The 20,645-nt window shown below is 34.8% G+C and overlaps 4 non-coding genes across 4 annotated transcripts; all 4 read left to right on the top strand.

The window, feature by feature from the left end:
- The first annotated feature begins 11,224 nt into the window (after positions 1-11,224).
- TRNAS-ACU (transfer RNA serine (anticodon ACU)) lies at positions 11,225-11,298 on the top strand. The gene has a single exon. It is a non-coding gene; the product is annotated as a tRNA-Ser (tRNA).
- Positions 11,299-13,560: 2,262 nt separating this feature from the next.
- Positions 13,561-13,634, top strand: TRNAS-ACU (transfer RNA serine (anticodon ACU)). The gene has a single exon. It is a non-coding gene; the product is annotated as a tRNA-Ser (tRNA).
- Positions 13,635-14,731: 1,097 nt separating this feature from the next.
- On the top strand, positions 14,732-14,805 carry TRNAS-ACU (transfer RNA serine (anticodon ACU)). The gene has a single exon. It is a non-coding gene; the product is annotated as a tRNA-Ser (tRNA).
- Positions 14,806-20,565: 5,760 nt separating this feature from the next.
- On the top strand, positions 20,566-20,639 carry TRNAS-ACU (transfer RNA serine (anticodon ACU)). Its single transcript has one exon. It is a non-coding gene; the product is annotated as a tRNA-Ser (tRNA).
- Positions 20,640-20,645: the final 6 nt, after the last annotated feature.

The following is a 20,645-nucleotide window of genomic DNA, read 5'->3' on the forward strand; positions in this document are numbered from 1 at the left end:
TTCAATGTCTACTGAAATAATACAGGTTGACACCAGGAAACATTAACGCCACTGCATCCTTGCTGCTTTCTCATGTGGAAGTCTGTTTAATGTGAAAACAAGGTGATATCTAATTAGCACACAGGTAGGAATTAAGAAAATCTTTATTTAAGGGTGAAGATGTTTCTCACAAAATCGTTGCCCCAATGCATCATTGAAATTCAAGCTGGAAAGATGATTTTAATATATCACTTGTACATTTTGTATTGCTCTTCTGGTGACAATGTAGTTTGTTTTTGTCAATTACCATTTTAATAATAGGGTTAAGAAAATTAAGTGGATTTTTTGAAAGAAAACAATACTGTCAATATACTATTAAAACAAATTAAAATGGTAAAAGTTATTGTACTTTAAGTGAAAATAAAAGAGCCAAAATATCAATCCCAGTTTTGGATTACTTTAATTAACAAAAAAAAATGCATATAGCAGAGGATAGTTTCAATCTGCCTACTGCTGGGTTATGGGCCCTGTATGCTTCCATTGCAGTACTCTGCTGCACATGTAGGTGCAAGAGATCCTGAAGCACTCACTCATCATGGGAAAGTACCAATGTGTTTCTTCGTTGGTTGATGGAAGAAACATTTTACAAAAACTCTCCAGATTATTGACTTTTTAAAGTTTTTCTAGGAAACGTTCTAGATGTATGCTTATTAGCCTTTGTCAGTATGTACTTTTTGTGAAGTGTCTCTGTGGCGCAATCGGTTAGTGTGTCCAGCTACTAACCAAAAGGTTGGTGGTTCAATCCCACCCAGGGATGCAATTGACCTTGTTATCAGATTTTGGTGATCTTTAAGTAGACAAGTCAAAATTTCAAACCCCCTGTTATGGTGTAGGGTACCTGGCCTTTTCTGATGTAATCAGAGTTAGATTTGATTCAGTGATTTAATAAAAACAGCTAGGAAGCACAATTTAGCAGTGGGTTGCAGAGAAAAAGAAATATGCTGGCAAAAAAAATCCAATTGAGTGATTAAACAGCTCTTCATTTTCTAGCTTTATTTTTATGCTAACAAATTTGTTCTCTGAAAAGTGTCCACAAAGCCAAGTCTCTGATTAACACCTTTGTAGGGATGGTTTTTCACCTATTACTAAATTAAACGCTTCATTGGAAAGGCAGCAAGATGCATCCTCATTTCAATGTCTACTGAAATAATACAGGTTGACACCAGGAAACATTAACGCCACTGCATCCTTGCTGCTTTCTCATGTGGAAGTCTGTTTAATGTGAAAACAAGGTGATATCTAATTAGCACACAGGTAAGGAATTAAGAAAATCTTTATTTAAGGGTGAAGATGTTTCTCACAAAATCGTTGCCCCAATGCATCATTGAAATTCAAGCTGGAAAGATGATTTTAATATATCACTTGTACATTTTGTATTGCTCTTCTGGTGACAATGTATTTTGTTTTTGTCAATTACCATTTTAATAATAGGGTTAAGAAAATTAAGTGGATTTTTGAAAGAAAACAATACTGTCAATATACTATTAAAACAAATTAAAATGGTAAAAGTTATTGTACTTTAAGTGAAAATAAAAGAGCCAAAATATCAATCCCAGTTTTGGATTACTTTAATTAACAAAAAAAAATGCATATAGCAGAGGATAGTTTCAATCTGCCTACCGCTGGGTTATGGGCCCAGCATGCTTCCATTTCTGTACTCTGCTGCACATGTAAGTGCAAGAGATCCTGAAGCACTCACTCATCATGGGAAAGTACCAATGTGTTTCTTCGTTGGTTGATGGAAGAAACATCTTACAAAAACTCTCCAGATTATTGACTTTTTAAAGTTTTTCTAGGAAACGTTTTAGATGAATGCTTATTAGCCTTTGTCAGTATGGACTTTTGCAAAGTGTCTCTGTGGCGCAATCATTTAGTGTGCACGGCGATTAACCAAAAGGTTGGTGGTTCAATCCCACCAAGGGACGTAATTGACCTTGTTATCAGATTTTGGTGATCTTTAAGTAGACAAGTCAAAATTTCAAATCCCCCTGTTCTGGTGTAGGGTACCTGGCCTTCTCTGATGTAATCAGAGTTAGATTTGATTCAGTGATTTTATAAAAACAGCTAGGAAGCACAATTTAGCAGTGGGTTGCAGAGAAAAAGAAATATGCTGGCAAAAAAAATCAAATTGAGTGATTAAACAGCTCTTAATTTTCTGGCTTTATTTTTATGCTAACAAATTTGTTCTCTGAAAAGTGTCCACAAAGCCAAGTCTCTGATTAACACCATTGTAAGGATGGTTTTTAACCTATTACTAAATTAAACTTGCTTCATTAGAAAGGCAGCAAGATGCATCCTCATTTCAATGTCTACTGAAATAATACACGTTGACACCAGGAAACATTAACGCCACTGCATCCTTGCTGCTTTCTCATGTGGAAGTCTGTTTAATGTGAAAACAAGGTGATATCTAATTAGCACACAGGTAAGGAATTAAGAAAATCTTTATTTAAGGGTGAAAATGTTTCTCACAAAATCGTTGCCCCAATGCATCATTGAAATTCAAGCTGGAAAGATGATTTTAATATATCACTTGTACATTTTGTATTGCTCTTCTGGTGAAAATGTAGTTTGTTTTTGTCAATTACCATTTTAATAATAGGGTAATGAAAATTAAGTGGATTTTTGAAAGAAAACAATACTGTCAATATACTATTAAAACAAATTAAAATGGTAAAAGTTATTGTACTGTAAGTAAAAATAAAAGAGCCAACATATCAATCCCAGTTTTGGATTACTTTAACAAAAAAAAATGCATATAGCAGAGGATAGTTTCAATCTGCCTACCTCTGGGTTATGTGCCCAGCATGCTTCCATTGCTGTACTCTGCTGCACATGTAAGTGTAATAGATCCTGAAGCACTCACTCATCATGGGAAAGTACCAATGTGTTTCTTCATTGGTTGATGGAAGAAACATCTTACAAAAACTCTCCAGATTATTGACTTTTTAAAGTTTTTCTAGGAAACGTTTTAGATGAATGCTTATTAGCCTTTGCCAGTATGGACTTTTGCAAAGTGTCTCTGTGGCGCAATCAGTTAGTGTGTATGGCTATTAACCAAAAGGTTGGTGGTTCAATCCCACCCATGGACGTAATTGACCTTGTTATCAGATTTTGGTGATCTTTAAGTAGACAAGTCAAAATTTCAAACCCTCTCTTATGGTGTAGGGTACCTGGCCTTCTCTGATGTAATCAGAGTTAGATTTGATTCAGTGATTTTATAAAAACAGCTAGGAAGCACAATTTAGCAGTGGGTTGCAGAGAAAAATAAATATGCTGGCAAAAAAATCCAATTGAGTGATTAAACAGCTCTTCATTTTCTGGCTTTATTTTTATGCTAACAAATTTGTTCTCTGAAAAGTGTCCACAAAGCCAAGTCTCTGATTAACACCTTTGTAAGGATGGTTTTTCACCTATTACTAAATTAAACTTGCTTCATTGGAAAGGCAGCAAGATGCATCCTCATTTCAATGTCTACTGAAATAATACAGGTTGACACCAGGAAACATTAACGCCACTGCATCCTTGCTGCTTTCTCATGTGGAAGTCTGTTTAATGTGAAAACAAGGTGATATCTAATTAGCACACAGGTAAGGAATTAAGAAAATCTTTATTTAAGGGTGAAAATGTTTCTCACAAAATCGTTGCCCCAATGCATCATTGAAATTCAAGCAGGAAAGATGATTTTAATATATCACTTGTACATTTTGTATTGCTCTTCTGGTGACAATGTAGTTTGTTTTTGTCAATTACCATTTTAATAATAGGGTAAAGAAAATTAAGTGGATTTTTAAAAAAAAACAATACTTTCAATATACTATTAAAACAAATTAAAATGGTAAAAGTTATTGTACTTTAATGAAAAATAAAAGAGCAAAAATATCAATCCCAGTTTTGGATTACTTTAACAAAAAAAATGCATATAGCAGAGGATAGTTTTAATCTGCCTACCTCTGGGTTATGGGCCCAGCATGCTTCCATTGCAGTACTCTGCTGCACATGTAAGTGCAAGAGATCCTGAAGCACTCACTCATCATGGGAAAGTACCAATGTGTTTCTTCGTTGGTGGATGGAAGAAACATCTTACAAAAACTCTCCAGATTATTGACTTTTTAAAGTTTTTCTAGGAAACGTTTTAGATGAATGCTTATTAGCCTTTGTCAGTATGTACTTTTGCAAAGTGTCTCTGTGGCGCAATCAGTTAGTGTGTACGGCTATAAACCAAAAGGTTGGAGGCTCAATCCCACCCAGGGACGTAATTGACCTTGTTATCAGATTTTGGTGATCTTTAAGTAGACAAGTCAAAATTTCAAATCCCCTCTTATGGTGTAGGGTACCTGGCCTTCTCTGATGTAATCAGAGTTAGATTTGATTCAGTGATTTTATAAAAACAGCTAGGAAGCACAATTTAGCAGTGGGTTGCAGAGAAAAAGAAATATGCTGGCAGAAAAATCCAATTGAGTGATTAAACAGCTCTTCATTTTCTGCCTTTATTTTTATGCTAACAAATTTGTTCTCTGAAAAGTGTCCACAAAGCCAAGTCTCTGATTAACACCTTTGTAGGGATGGTTTTTCACCTATTACTAAATTAAACTTGCTTCATTGGAAAGGCAGCAAGATGCATCCTCATTTCAATGTCTACTGAAATAATACAGGTTGACACCAGGAAACATTAACGCCACTGTATCCTTGCTGCTTTCTCATGTAGAAGTCTGTTTAATGTGAAAACAAGGTGATATCTAATTAGCACACAGGTAAGGAATTAAGAAAATCTTTATTTAAGGGTGAAGATGTTTCTCACAATATCGTTGCCCCAATGCATCATTGAAATTCAAGCTGGAAAGATGATTTTAATATATCACTTGTACATTTTGTATTGCTCTTCTGGTGACAATGTAGTTTGTTTTTGTCAATTACCATTTTAATAATAGGGTAAAGAAAATTAAGTGGATTTTTGAAAGAAAACAATACTGTCAATATACTATTAAAACAAATTAAAATGGTAAAAGTTATTGTACTTTAAGTAAACATAAAATAGCTAACATATCAATCCCAGTTTTGGATTACTTTAATTAACAAAAAAAAATGCATATAGCAGAGGATAGTTTCAATCTGCCTACCTCTGGGTAATGGGCCCAGCATGCTTCCATTGCAGTACTCTGCTGCACATGTAAGTGCAAGAGATCCTGAAGCACTCACTCATCATGGGAAAGTACCAATGTGTTTCTTCGTTGGTTGATTTAAGAAAATTCTTACAAAAACTCTCCAGATTATTGACTTTTTAAAGTTTTTCTAGGAAACGTTCTAGATGAATGCTTATTAGCCTTTGTCAGTATGTACTTTTTGCAAAGTGTCTGTGTGGCGCAATCGGTTAGTGTGTCTGGCTACTAACCAAAAGGTTGGTGGTTCAATCCCACCCAGGAACATAATTGACCTTGTGATCAGGTTTTGGTGATATTTAAGTAGACAAGTCAAAATTTCAAACCCCCTGTTATGGTGTAGGGTACCTGGCCTTCTCTGATGTAATCAGAGTTAGATTTGATTCAGTGATTTTATAAAAACAGCTAGGAAGCACAATTTAGCAGTGGGTTGCAGAGAAAAATAAATATGCTGGCAAAAAAATCCAATTGAGTGATTAAACAGCTCTTCATTTTCTGGCTTTATTTTTATGCTAACAAATTTGTTCTCTGAAAAGTGTCCACAAAGCCAAGTCTCTGATTAACACCTTTGTAGGGATGGTTTTTCACCTATTACTAAATTAAACTTGCTTCATTGGAAAGGCAGCAAGATGCATCCTCATTTCAATGTCTACTGAAAAAATACAGGTTGACACCAGGAAACATTAACGCCACTGCATCCTTGCTGCTTTCTCATGTAGAAGTCTGTTTAATGTGAAAACAAGGTGATATCTAATTAGCACACAGGTTAGGAATTAAGAAAATCTTTATTTAAGGGTGAAGATGTTTCTCACAAAATTGTTGCCCCAATGCATCATTGAAATTCAAGCTGGAAAGATGATTTTAATATATCACCTGTACATTTTGTATTGCTCTTCTGGTGACAATGTAGTTTGTTTTTGTCAATTACCCTTTTAATAATAGGGTAAAGAAAATTAAGTGGATTTTTTAAAGAAAACAATACTGTCAATATACTATTAAAACAAATTAAAATGGTAAAAGTTATTGTACTTTAAGTGAAAATAAAAGAGCCAAAATATCAATCCCAGTTTTGGATTACTTTAACAAAAAAAAATGCATATAGCAGAGGATAGTTTCAATCTGCCTACCGCTGGGTTATGGGCCCAGCATGCTTCCATTGCTGTACTCTGCTGCACATGTAAGTGCAAGAGATCCTGAAGCACTCACTCATCATGGGAAAGTACCAATGTGTTTCTTCGTTGGTTGATGGAAGAAACATCTTACAAAAACTCTCCAGATTATTGACTTTTTAAAGTTTTTCTAGGAAACGTTTTAGATGAATGCTTATTAGCCTTTGTCAGTATGGACTTTTGCAAAGTGTCTCTGTGGCGCAATCATTTAGTGTGCACGGCGATTAACCAAAAGGTTGGTGGTTCAATCCCACCCAGGGACGTAATTGACCTTGTTATCAGATTTTGGTGATCTTTAAGTAGACAAGTCAAAATTTCAAATCCCCCTGTTCTGGTGTAGGGTACCTGGCCTTCTCTGATGTAATCAGAGTTAGATTTGATTCAGTGATTTTATAAAAACAGCTAGGAAGCACAATTTAGCAGTGGGTTGCAGAGAAAAAGAAATATGCTGGCAAAAAAAATCCAATTGAGTGATTAAACAGCTCTTAATTTTCTGGCTTTATTTTTATGCTAACAAATTTGTTCTCTGAAAAGTGTCCACAAAGCCAAGTCTCTGATTAACACCTTTGTAAGGATGGTTTTTAACCTATTACTAAATTAAACTTGCTTCATTGGAAAGGCAGCAAGATGCATCCTCATTTCAATGTCTACTGAAATAATACAGGTTGACACCAGGAAACATTAACGCCACTGCATCCTTGCTGCTTTCTCATGTGGAAGTCTGTTTAATGTGAAAACAAGGTGATATCTAATTAGCACACAGGTAAGGAATTAAGAAAATCTTTATTTAAGGGTTAAAATGTTTCTCACAAAATCGTTGCCCCAATGCATCATTGAAATTCAAGCTGGAAAGATGATTTTAATATATCACTTGTACATTTTGTATTGCTCTTCTGGTGACAATGTAGTTTGTTTTTGTCAATTACCATTTTAATAATAGGGTAATGAAAATTAAGTGGATTTTTGAAAGAAAACAATACTGTCAATATACTATTAAAACAAATTAAAATGGTAAAAGTTATTGTACTGTAAGTAAAAATAAAAGAGCCAACATATCAATCCCAGTTTTGGATTACTTTAACAAAAAAAAATGCATATAGCAGAGGATAGTTTCAATCTGCCTACCTCTGGGTTATGTGCCCAGCATGCTTCCATTGCTGTACTCTGCTGCACATGTAAGTGTAATAGATCCTGAAGCACTCACTCATCATGGGAAAGTACCAATGTGTTTCTTCATTGGTTGATGGAAGAAACATCTTACAAAAACTCTCCAGATTATTGACTTTTTAAAGTTTTTCTAGGAAACGTTTTAGATGAATGCTTATTAGCCTTTGCCAGTATGTACTTTAGCAAAGTGTCTCTGTGGCGCAATCAGTTAGTGTGTATGGCTATTAACCAAAAGGTTGGTGGTTCAATCCCACCCAGGGACGTAATTGACCTTGTTATCAGATTTTGGTGATCTTTAAGTAGACAAGTCAAAATTTCAAACCCTCTCTTATGGTGTAGGGTACCTGGCCTTCTCTGATGTAATCAGAGTTAGATTTGATTCAGTGATTTTATAAAAACAGCTAGGAAGCACAATTTAGCAGTGGGTTGCAGAGAAAAATAAATATGCTGGCAAAAAAATCCAATTGAGTGATTAAACAGCTCTTCATTTTCTGGCTTTATTTTTATGCTAACAAATTTGTTCTCTGAAAAGTGTCCACAAAGCCAAGTCTCTGATTAACACCTTTGTAAGGATTGTTTTTCACCTATTACTAAATTAAACTTGCTTCATTGGAAAGGCAGCAAGATGCATCCTCATTTCAATGTCTACTGAAATAATACAGGTTGACACCAGGAAACATTAACGCCACTGCATCCTTGCTGCTTTCTCATGTGGAAGTCTGTTTAATGTGAAAACAAGGTGATATCTAATTAGCACACAGGTAAGGAATTAAGAAAATCTTTATTTAAGGGTGAAAATGTTTCTCACAAAATCGTTGCCCCAATACATCATTGAAATTCAAGCAGGAAAGATGATTTTAATATATCACTTGTACATTTTGTATTGCTCTTCTGGTGACAATGTAGTTTGTTTTTGTCAATTACCATTTTAATAATAGGGTAAAGAAAATTAAGTGGATTTTTAAAAGAAAACAATACTTTCAATATACTATTAAAACAAATTAAAATGGTAAAAGTTATTGTACTTTAATGAAAAATAAAAGAGCAAAAATATCAATCCCAGTTTTGGATTACTTTAACAAAAAAAATGCATATAGCAGAGGATAGTTTTAATCTGCCTACCTCTGGGTTATGGGCCCAGCATGCTTCCATTGCAGTACTCTGCTGCACATGTAAGTGCAAGAGATCCTGAAGCACTCACTCATCATGGGAAAGTACCAATGTGTTTCTTCGTTGGTGGATGGAAGAAACATCTTACAAAAACTCTCCAGATTATTGACTTTTTAAAGTTTTTCTAGGAAACGTTTTAGATGAATGCTTATTAGCCTGTGTCAGTATGGACTTTTGCAAAGTGTCTCTGTGGCGCAATCAGTTAGTGTGTATGGCTATAAACCAAAAGGTTGGTGGCTCAATCCCACCCAGGGACGTAATTGACCTTGTTATCAGATTTTGGTGATCTTTAAGTAGACAAGTCAAAATTTCAAATCCCCTCTTATGGTGTAGGGTACCTGGCCTTCTCTGATGTAATCAGAGTTAGATTTGATTCAGTGATTTTATAAAAACAGATAGGAAGCACAATTTAGCAGTGGGTTGCAGAGAAAAAGAAATATGCTGGCAAAAAAAATCAAATTGAGTGATTAAACAGCTCTTAATTTTCTGGCTTTATTTTTATGCTAACAAATTTGTTCTCTGAAAAGTGTCCACAAAGCCAAGTCTCTGATTAACACCTTTGTAAGGATGGTTTTTAACCTATTACTAAATTAAACTTGCTTCATTGGAAAGGCAGCAAGATGCATCCTCATTTCAATGTCTACTGAAATAATACAGGTTGACACCAGGAAACATTAACGCCACTGCATCCTTGCTGCTTTCTCATGTGGAAGTCTGTTTAATGTGAAAACAAGGTGATATCTAATTAGCACACAGGTAAGGAATTAAGAAAATCTTTATTTAAGGGTTAAAATGTTTCTCACAAAATCGTTGCCCCAATGCATCATTGAAATTCAAGCTGGAAAGATGATTTTAATATATCACTTGTACATTTTGTATTGCTCTTCTGGTGACAATGTAGTTTGTTTTTGTCAATTACCATTTTAATAATAGGGTAATGAAAATTAAGTGGATTTTTGAAAGAAAACAATACTGTCAATATACTATTAAAACAAATTAAAATGGTAAAAGTTATTGTACTGTAAGTAAAAATAAAAGAGCCAACATATCAATCCCAGTTTTGGATTACTTTAACAAAAAAAAAATGCATATAGCAGAGGATAGTTTCAATCTGCCTACCTCTGGGTTATGTGCCCAGCATGCTTCCATTGCTGTAATCTGCTGCACATGTAAGTGTAATAGATCCTGAAGCACTCACTCATCATGGGAAAGTACCAATGTGTTTCTTCATTGGTTGATGGAAGAAACATCTTACATAAACTCTCCAGATTATTGACTTTTTAAAGTTTTTCTAGGAAACGTTTTAGATGAATGCTTATTAGCCTTTGTCAGTATGGACTTTTGCAAAGTGTCTCTGTGGCGCAATCAGTTAGTGTGTATGGCTATAAACCAAAAGTTTGGTGGCTCAATCCCACCCAGGGACGTAATTGACCTTGTTATCAGATTTTGGTGATCTTTAAGTAGACAAGTCAAAATTTCAAATCCCCTCTTATGGTGTAGGGTACCTGGCCTTCTCTGATGTAATCAGAGTTAGATTTGATTCAGTGATTTTATAAAAACAGCTAGGAAGCACAATATAGCAGTGGGTTGCAGAGAAAAAGAAATATGCTGGCAGAAAAATCCAATTGAGTGATTAAACAGCTCTTCATTTTCTGCCTTTATTTTTATGCTAACAAATTTGTTCTCTGAAAAGTGTCCACAAAGCCAAGTCTCTGATTAACACCTTTGTAGGGATGGTTTTTCACCTATTACTAAATTAAACTTGCTTCATTGGAAAGGCAGCAAGATGCATCCTCATTTCAATGTCTACTGAAATAATACAGGTTGACACCAGGAAACATTAACGCCACTGCATCCTTGCTGCTTTCTCATGTAGAAGTCTGTTTAATGTGAAAACAAGGTGATATCTAATTAGCACACAGGTAAGGAATTAAGAAAATCTTTATTTAAGGGTGAAGATGTTTCTCACAAAATCGTTGCCCCAATGCATCATTGAAATTCAAGCTGGAAAGATGATTTTAATATATCACTTGTACATTTTGTATTGCTCTTCTGGTGACAATGTAGTTTGTTTTTGTCAATTACCATTTTAATAATAGGGTAAAGAAAATTAAGTGGATTTTTGAAAGAAAACAATACTGTCAATATACTATTAAAACAAATTAAAATGGTAAAAGTTATTGTACTTTAAGTAAACATAAAATAGCTAACATATCAATCCCAGTTTTGGATTACTTTAATTAACAAAAAAAAATGCATATAGCAGAGGATAGTTTCAATCTGCCTACCTCTGGGTAATGGGCCCAGCATGCTTCCATTGCAGTACTCTGCTGCACATGTAAGTGCAAGAGATCCTGAAGCACTCACTCATCATGGGAAAGTACCAATGTGTTTCTTCGTTGGTTGATATAAGAAAATTCTTACAAAAACTCTCCAGATTATTGACTTTTTAAAGTTTTTCTAGGAAACGTTCTAGATGAATGCTTATTAGCCTTTGTCAGTATGTACTTTTTGCAACGTGTCTCTGTGGCGCAATCGGTTAGTGTGTCTGGCTACTAACCAAAAGGTTGGTGGTTCAATCCCACCCAGGGACATAATTGACCTTGTGATCAGGTTTTGGTGATATTTAAGTAGACAAGTCAAAATTTCAAACCCCCTCTTATGGTGTAGGGTACCGGGCCTTCTCTGATGTAATCAGAGTTAGATTTGATTCAGTGATTTTATAAAAACAGCTAGGAAGCACAATTTAGCAGTGGGTTGCAGAGAAAAAGAAATATGCTGGCAAAAAAATCCAATTGAGTGATTAAACAGCTCTTCATTTTCTGGCTTTATTTTTATGCTAACAAATTTGTTCTCTGAAAAGTGTCCACAAAGCCAAGTCTCTGATTAACACCTTTGTAGGGATGGTTTTTCACCTATTACTAAATTAAACTTGCTTCATTGGAAAGGCAGCAAGATGCATCCTCATTTCAATGTCTACTGAAATAATACAGGTTGACACCAGGAAACATTAACGCCACTGCATCCTTGCTGCTTTCTCATGTAGAAGTCTGTTTAATGTGAAAACAAGGTGATATCTAATTAACACACAGGTTAGGAATTAAGAAAATCTTTATTTAAGGGTGAAGATGTTTCTCACAAAATCGTTGCCCCAATGCATCATTGAAATTCAAGCTGGAAAGATGATTTTAATATATCACTTGTACATTTTGTATTGCTCTTCTGGTGACAATGTAGTTTGTTTTTGTCAATTACCCTTTTAATAATAGGGTAAAGAAAATTAAGTGGATTTTTTAAAGAAAACTATACTGTCAATATACTATTAAAACAAATTAAAATGGTAAAAGTTATTGTACTTTAAGTAAAAATAAAAGAGCAAAAATATCAATCCCAGTTTTGATTACTTAAATTAAAAAAAAAATGCATATAGCAAAGGATAGTTTCAATCTGCCTACCTCTGGGTTATGGGCCCTGTATGCTTCCATTGCAGTACTCTGCTGTACATGTAAGTGCAAGAGATCCTGAAGCACTCACTCATCATGGGAAAGTACCAATGTGTTTCTTCATTGGTTGATGGAAGAAACATCTTACAAAAACTCTCCAGATTATTGACTTTTTAAAGTTTTTCTAGGAAACGTTCTAGATGTATGCTTATTAGACTTTGTCAGTATGTACTTTTTGCAAAGTGTCTCTGTGGCGCAATCGGTTAGTGTGTCCGGCTACTAACCAAAAGGTTGGTGGTTCAATCCCAACCAGGGACGTAATTGACATTGTTATCAGATTTTGGTGATCTTTAAGTAGACAAGTCAACATTTCAAACCCCCTGTTATGGTGTAGGGTACCTGGCCTTCTCTGATGTAATCAGAGTTAGATTTGATTCAGTGATTTTATAAAAACAGCTAGGAAGCACAATTTAGCAGTGGGTTGCAGAGAAAAAGAAATATGCTGGCAAAAAAAATCCAATTGAGTGATTAAACAGCTCTTCATTTTCTGGCTTTATTTTTATGCTAACAAATTTGTTCTTTGAAAAGTGTCCACAAAGCCAAGTCTCTGATTAACACCTTTGTAGGGATGGTTTTTCACCTATTACTAAATTAAACTTGCTTCATTGGAAAGGCAGCAAGATGCATCCTCATTTCAATGTCTACTGAAATAATACAGGTTGACACCAGGAAACATTAACGCCACTGCATCCTTGCTGCTTTCTCATGTAGAAGTCTGTTTAATGTGAAAACAAGGTGATATCTAATTAGCACACAGGTTAGGAATTAAGAAAATCTTTATTTAAGGGTGAAGATGTTTCTCACAAAATTGTTGCCCCAATGCATCATTGAAATTCAAGCTGGAAAGATGATTTTAATATATCACTTGTACATTTTGTATTGCTCTTCTGGTGACAATGTAGTTTGTTTTTGTCAATTACCCTTTTAATAATAGGGTAAAGAAAATTAAGTGGATTTTTTAAAGAAAACTATACTGTCAATATACTATTAAAACAAATTAAAATGGTAAAAGTTATTGTACTTTAAGTAAAAATAAAAGAGCAAAAATATCAATCCCAGTTTTGATTACTTAAATTAACAAAAAAAATGCATATAGCAAAGGATAGTTTCAATCTGCCTACCTCTGGGTTATGGGCCCAGCATGCTTCCATTGCAGTACTCTGCTGCACATGTAAGTGCAAGAGATCCTGAAGCACTCACTCATCATGGGAAAGTACCAATGTGTTTCTTCGTTGGTTGATGGAAGAAACATCTTACAAAAACTCTCCAGATTATTGACTTTTTAAAGTTTTTCTAGGAAACGTTCTAGATGTATGCTTATTAGCCTTTGTCAGTATGTACTTTTTGCAAAGTGTCTCTGTGGCGCAATCGGTTAGTGTGTCTGGCTACTAACCAAAAGGTTGGTGGTTCAATCCCACCCAGGGATGTAATTGACCTTGTTATCAGATTTTGGTGATCTTTAAGTAGACAAGTCAAAATTTCAAACCCCCTGTTATGGTGTAGGGTACCTGGCCTTCTCTGATGTAATCAGAGTTAGATTTGATTCATTGATTTTATAAAAACAGCTAGGAAGCACAATTTAGCAGTGGGTTGCAGAGAAAAAGAAATATGCTGGCAAAAAAAATCCAATTGAGTGATGAAACAGCTCTTCATTTTCTGGCTTTATTTTTATGCTAACAAATTTGTTCTCTGAAAAGTGTCCACAAAGCCAAGTCTCTGATTAACACCTTTGTAGGGATGGTTTTTCACCTATTACTAAATTAAACTTGCTTCATTGGAAAGGCAGCAAGATGCATCCTCATTTCAATGTCTACTGAAATAATACAGGTTGACACCAGGAAACATTAACGCCACTGCATCCTTGCTGCTTTCTCATGTAGAAGTCTGTTTAATGTGAAAACAAGGTGATATCTAATTAGCACACAGGTAAGGAATTAAGAAAATCTTTATTTAAGGGTGAAGATGTTTCTCACAAAATCGTTGCCCCAATGCATCATTGAAATTCAAGCTGGAAAGATGATTTTAATATATCACTTGTACATTTTGTATTGCTCTTCTGGTGACAATGTAGTTTGTTTTTGTCAATTACCCTTTTAATAATAGGGTAAAGAAAATTAAGTGGATTTTTTTAAGGAAAACTATACTGTCAATATACTATTAAAACAAATTAAAATGGTAAAAGTTATTGTACTTTAAGTAAAAATAAAAGAGCAAAAATATCAATCCCAGTTTTGATTACTTAAATTAACAAAAAAAAATGCATATAGCAAAGGATAGTTTCAATCTGCCTACCTCTGGGTTATGGGCCCAGCATGCTTCCATTGCAGTACTCTGCTGCACATGTAAGTGCAAGAGATCCTGAAGCACTCACTCATCATGGGAAAGTACCAATGTGTTTCTTCGTTGGTTGATGGAAGAAACATCTTACAAAAACTCTCCAGATTATTGACTTTTTAAAGTTTTTCTAGGAAACGTTCCAGATGTATGCTTATTAGCCTTTGTCAGTATGTACTTTTTCCAAAGTGTCTCTGTGGCGCAATCGGTTAGTGTGTCTGGCTACTAACCGAAAGGTTGGTGGTTCAATCCCACCCAGGGACGTAATTGACCTTGTTATCAGATTTTGGTGATCTTTAAGTAGACAAGTCAAAATTTCAAACCCCCCGTTATGGTGTAGGGTACCTGGCCTTCTCTGATGTAATCAGAGTTAGATTTGATTCAGTGATTTTATAAAAACAGATAGGAAGCACAATTTAGCAGTGGGTTGCAGAGAAAAAGAAATATGCTGGCAAAAAAAATCCAATTGAGTGATTAAACAGCTCTTCATTTTCTGGCTTTATTTTTATGCTAACAAATTTGTTCTCTGAAAAGTGTCCACAAAGCCAAGTCTCTGATTAACACCTTTGTAGGGATGGTTTTTCACCTATTACTAAATTAAACTTGCTTCATTGGAAAGGCAGCAAGATGCATCCTCATTTCTATTTCTACTGAAATAATACAGGTTGACACCAGGAAACATTAACGCCACTGCATCCTTGCTGCTTTCTCATGTAGAAGTCTGTTTAATGTGAAAACAAGGTGATATCTAATTAGCACACAGGTTAGGAATTAAGAAAATCTTTATTTAAGGGTGAAGATGTTTCTCACAAAATTGTTGCCCCAATGCATCATTGAAATTCAAGCTGGAAAGATGATTTTAATATATCACCTGTACATTTTGTATTGCTCTTCTGGTGACAATGTAGTTTGTTTTTGTCAATTACCCTTTTAATAATAGGGTAAAGAAAATTAAGTGGATTTTTTAAAGAAAACAATACTGTCAATATACTATTAAAACAAATTAAAATGGTAAAAGTTATTGTACTTTAAGTGAAAATAAAAGAGCCAAAATATCAATCCCAGTTTTGGATTACTTTAACAAAAAAAAATGCATATAGCAGAGGATAGTTTCAATCTGCCTACCGCTGGGTTATGGGCCCAGCATGCTTCCATTGCTGTACTCTGCTGCACATGTAAGTGCAAGAGATCCTGAAGCACTCACTCATCATGGGAAAGTACCAATGTGTTTCTTCGTTGGTTGATGGAAGAAACATCTTACAAAAACTCTCCAGATTATTGACTTTTTAAAGTTTTTCTAGGAAACGTTTTAGATGAATGCTTATTAGCCTTTGTCAGTATGGACTTTTGCAAAGTGTCTCTGTGGCGCAATCATTTAGTGTGCACGGCGATTAACCAAAAGGTTGGTGGTTCAATCCCACCCAGGGACGTAATTGACCTTGTTATCAGATTTTGGTGATCTTTAAGTAGACAAGTCAAAATTTCAAATCCCCCTGTTCTGGTGTAGGGTACCTGGCCTTCTCTGATGTAATCAGAGTTAGATTTGATTCAGTGATTTTATAAAAACAGCTAGGAAGCACAATTTAGCAGTGGGTTGCAGAGAAAAAGAAATATGCTGGCAAAAAAAATCCAATTGAGTGATTAAACAGCTCTTAATTTTCTGGCTTTATTTTTATGCTAACAAATTTGTTCTCTGAAAAGTGTCCACAAAGCCAAGTCTCTGATTAACACCTTTGTAAGGATGGTTTTTAACCTATTACTAAATTAAACTTGCTTCATTGGAAAGGCAGCAAGATGCATCCTCATTTCAATGTCTACTGAAATAATACAGGTTGACACCAGGAAACATTAACGCCACTGCATCCTTGCTGCTTTCTCATGTGGAAGTCTGTTTAATGTGAAAACAAGGTGATATCTAATTAGCACACAGGTAAGGAATTAAGAAAATCTTTATTTAAGGGTTAAAATGTTTCTCACAAAATCGTTGCCCCAATGCATCATTGAAATTCAAGCTGGAAAGATGATTTTAATATATCACTTGTACATTTTGTATTGCTCTTCTGGTGACAATGTAGTTTGTTTTTGTCAATTACCATTTTAATAATAGGGTAATGAAAATTAAGTGGATTTTTGAAAGAAAACAATACTGTCAATATACTATTAAAACAAATTAAAATGGTAAAAGTTATTGTACTGTAAGTAAAAATAAAAGAGCCAACATATCAATCCCAGTTTTGGATTACTTTAACAAAAAAAAATGCATATAGCAGAGGATAGTTTCAATCTGCCTACCTCTGGGTTATGTGCCCAGCATGCTTCCATTGCTGTACTCTGCTGCACATGTAAGTGTAATAGATCCTGAAGCACTCACTCATCATGGGAAAGTACCAATGTGTTTCTTCATTGGTTGATGGAAGAAACATCTTACAAAAACTCTCCAGATTATTGACTTTTTAAAGTTTTTCTAGGAAACGTTTTAGATGAATGCTTATTAGCCTTTGCCAGTATGTACTTTAGCAAAGTGTCTCTGTGGCGCAATCAGTTAGTGTGTATGGCTATTAACCAAAAGGTTGGTGGTTCAATCCCACCCAGGGACGTAATTGACCTTGTTATCAGATTTTGGTGATCTTTAAGTAGACAAGTCAAAATTTCAAACCCTCTCTTATGGTGTAGGGTACCTGGCCTTCTCTGATGTAATCAGAGTTAGATTTGATTCAGTGATTTTATAAAAACAGCTAGGAAGCACAATTTAGCAGTGGGTTGCAGAGAAAAATAAATATGCTGGCAAAAAAATCCAATTGAGTGATTAAACAGCTCTTCATTTTCTGGCTTTATTTTTATGCTAACAAATTTGTTCTCTGAAAAGTGTCCACAAAGCCAAGTCTCTGATTAACACCTTTGTAAGGATTGTTTTTCACCTATTACTAAATTAAACTTGCTTCATTGGAAAGGCAGCAAGATGCATCCTCATTTCAATGTCTACTGAAATAATACAGGTTGACACCAGGAAACATTAACGCCACTGCATCCTTGCTGCTTTCTCATGTGGAAGTCTGTTTAATGTGAAAACAAGGTGATATCTAATTAGCACACAGGTAAGGAATTAAGAAAATCTTTATTTAAGGGTGAAAATGTTTCTCACAAAATCGTTGCCCCAATACATCATTGAAATTCAAGCAGGAAAGATGATTTTAATATATCACTTGTACATTTTGTATTGCTCTTCTGGTGACAATGTAGTTTGTTTTTGTCAATTACCATTTTAATAATAGGGTAAAGAAAATTAAGTGGATTTTTAAAAGAAAACAATACTTTCAATATACTATTAAAACAAATTAAAATGGTAAAAGTTATTGTACTTTAATGAAAAATAAAAGAGCAAAAATATCAATCCCAGTTTTGGATTACTTTAACAAAAAAAATGCATATAGCAGAGGATAGTTTTAATCTGCCTACCTCTGGGTTATGGGCCCAGCATGCTTCCATTGCAGTACTCTGCTGCACATGTAAGTGCAAGAGATCCTGAAGCACTCACTCATCATGGGAAAGTACCAATGTGTTTCTTCGTTGGTGGATGGAAGAAACATCTTACAAAAACTCTCCAGATTATTGACTTTTTAAAGTTTTTCTAGGAAACGTTTTAGATGAATGCTTATTAGCCTGTGTCAGTATGGACTTTTGCAAAGTGTCTCTGTGGCGCAATCAGTTAGTGTGTATGGCTATAAACCAAAAGGTTGGTGGCTCAATCCCACCCAGGGACGTAATTGACCTTGTTATCAGATTTTGGTGATCTTTAAGTAGACAAGTCAAAATTTCAAATCCCCTCTTATGGTGTAGGGTACCTGGCCTTCTCTGATGTAATCAGAGTTAGATTTGATTCAGTGATTTTATAAAAACAGATAGGAAGCACAATTTAGCAGTGGGTTGCAGAGAAAAAGAAATATGCTGGCAAAAAAAATCAAATTGAGTGATTAAACAGCTCTTAATTTTCTGGCTTTATTTTTATGCTAACAAATTTGTTCTCTGAAAAGTGTCCACAAAGCCAAGTCTCTGATTAACACCTTTGTAAGGATGGTTTTTAACCTATTACTAAATTAAACTTGCTTCATTGGAAAGGCAGCAAGATGCATCCTCATTTCAATGTCTACTGAAATAATACAGGTTGACACCAGGAAACATTAACGCCACTGCATCCTTGCTGCTTTCTCATGTGGAAGTCTGTTTAATGTGAAAACAAGGTGATATCTAATTAGCACACAGGTAAGGAATTAAGAAAATCTTTATTTAAGGGTTAAAATGTTTCTCACAAAATCGTTGCCCCAATGCATCATTGAAATTCAAGCTGGAAAGATGATTTTAATATATCACTTGTACATTTTGTATTGCTCTTCTGGTGACAATGTAGTTTGTTTTTGTCAATTACCATTTTAATAATAGGGTAATGAAAATTAAGTGGATTTTTGAAAGAAAACAATACTGTCAATATACTATTAAAACAAATTAAAATGGTAAAAGTTATTGTACTGTAAGTAAAAATAAAAGAGCCAACATATCAATCCCAGTTTTGGATTACTTTAACAAAAAAAAAATGCATATAGCAGAGGATAGTTTCAATCTGCCTACCTCTGGGTTATGTGCCCAGCATGCTTCCATTGCTGTAATCTGCTGCACATGTAAGTGTAATAGATCCTGAAGCACTCACTCATCATGGGAAAGTACCAATGTGTTTCTTCATTGGTTGATGGAAGAAACATCTTACATAAACTCTCCAGATTATTGACTTTTTAAAGTTTTTCTAGGAAACGTTTTAGATGAATGCTTATTAGCCTTTGTCAGTATGGACTTTTGCAAAGTGTCTCTGTGGCGCAATCAGTTAGTGTGTATGGCTATAAACCAAAAGTTTGGTGGCTCAATCCCACCCAGGGACGTAATTGACCTTGTTATCAGATTTTGGTGATCTTTAAGTAGACAAGTCAAAATTTCAAATCCCCTCTTATGGTGTAGGGTACCTGGCCTTCTCTGATGTAATCAGAGTTAGATTTGATTCAGTGATTTTATAAAAACAGCTAGGAAGCACAATATAGCAGTGGGTTGCAGAGAAAAAGAAATATGCTGGCAGAAAAATCCAATTGAGTGATTAAACAGCTCTTCATTTTCTGCCTTTATTTTTATGCTAACAAATTTGTTCTCTGAAAAGTGTCCACAAAGCCAAGTCTCTGATTAACACCTTTGTAGGGATGGTTTTTCACCTATTACTAAATTAAACTTGCTTCATTGGAAAGGCAGCAAGATGCATCCTCATTTCAATGTCTACTGAAATAATACAGGTTGACACCAGGAAACATTAACGCCACTGCATCCTTGCTGCTTTCTCATGTAGAAGTCTGTTTAATGTGAAAACAAGGTGATATCTAATTAGCACACAGGTAAGGAATTAAGAAAATCTTTATTTAAGGGTGAAGATGTTTCTCACAAAATCGTTGCCCCAATGCATCATTGAAATTCAAGCTGGAAAGATGATTTTAATATATCACTTGTACATTTTGTATTGCTCTTCTGGTGACAATGTAGTTTGTTTTTGTCAATTACCATTTTAATAATAGGGTAAAGAAAATTAAGTGGATTTTTGAAAGAAAACAATACTGTCAATATACTATTAAAACAAATTAAAATGGTAAAAGTTATTGTACTTTAAGTAAACATAAAATAGCTAACATATCAATCCCAGTTTTGGATTACTTTAATTAACAAAAAAAAATGCATATAGCAGAGGATAGTTTCAATCTGCCTACCTCTGGGTAATGGGCCCAGCATGCTTCCATTGCAGTACTCTGCTGCACATGTAAGTGCAAGAGATCCTGAAGCACTCACTCATCATGGGAAAGTACCAATGTGTTTCTTCGTTGGTTGATATAAGAAAATTCTTACAAAAACTCTCCAGATTATTGACTTTTTAAAGTTTTTCTAGGAAACGTTCTAGATGAATGCTTATTAGCCTTTGTCAGTATGTACTTTTTGCAACGTGTCTCTGTGGCGCAATCGGTTAGTGTGTCTGGCTACTAACCAAAAGGTTGGTGGTTCAATCCCACCCAGGGACATAATTG

Source organism: Pseudophryne corroboree, assembly GCF_028390025.1.
Source record: "Pseudophryne corroboree isolate aPseCor3 chromosome 7 unlocalized genomic scaffold, aPseCor3.hap2 SUPER_7_unloc_2, whole genome shotgun sequence".
Classification (NCBI taxonomy): Eukaryota; Metazoa; Chordata; class Amphibia; order Anura; family Myobatrachidae; genus Pseudophryne; species Pseudophryne corroboree.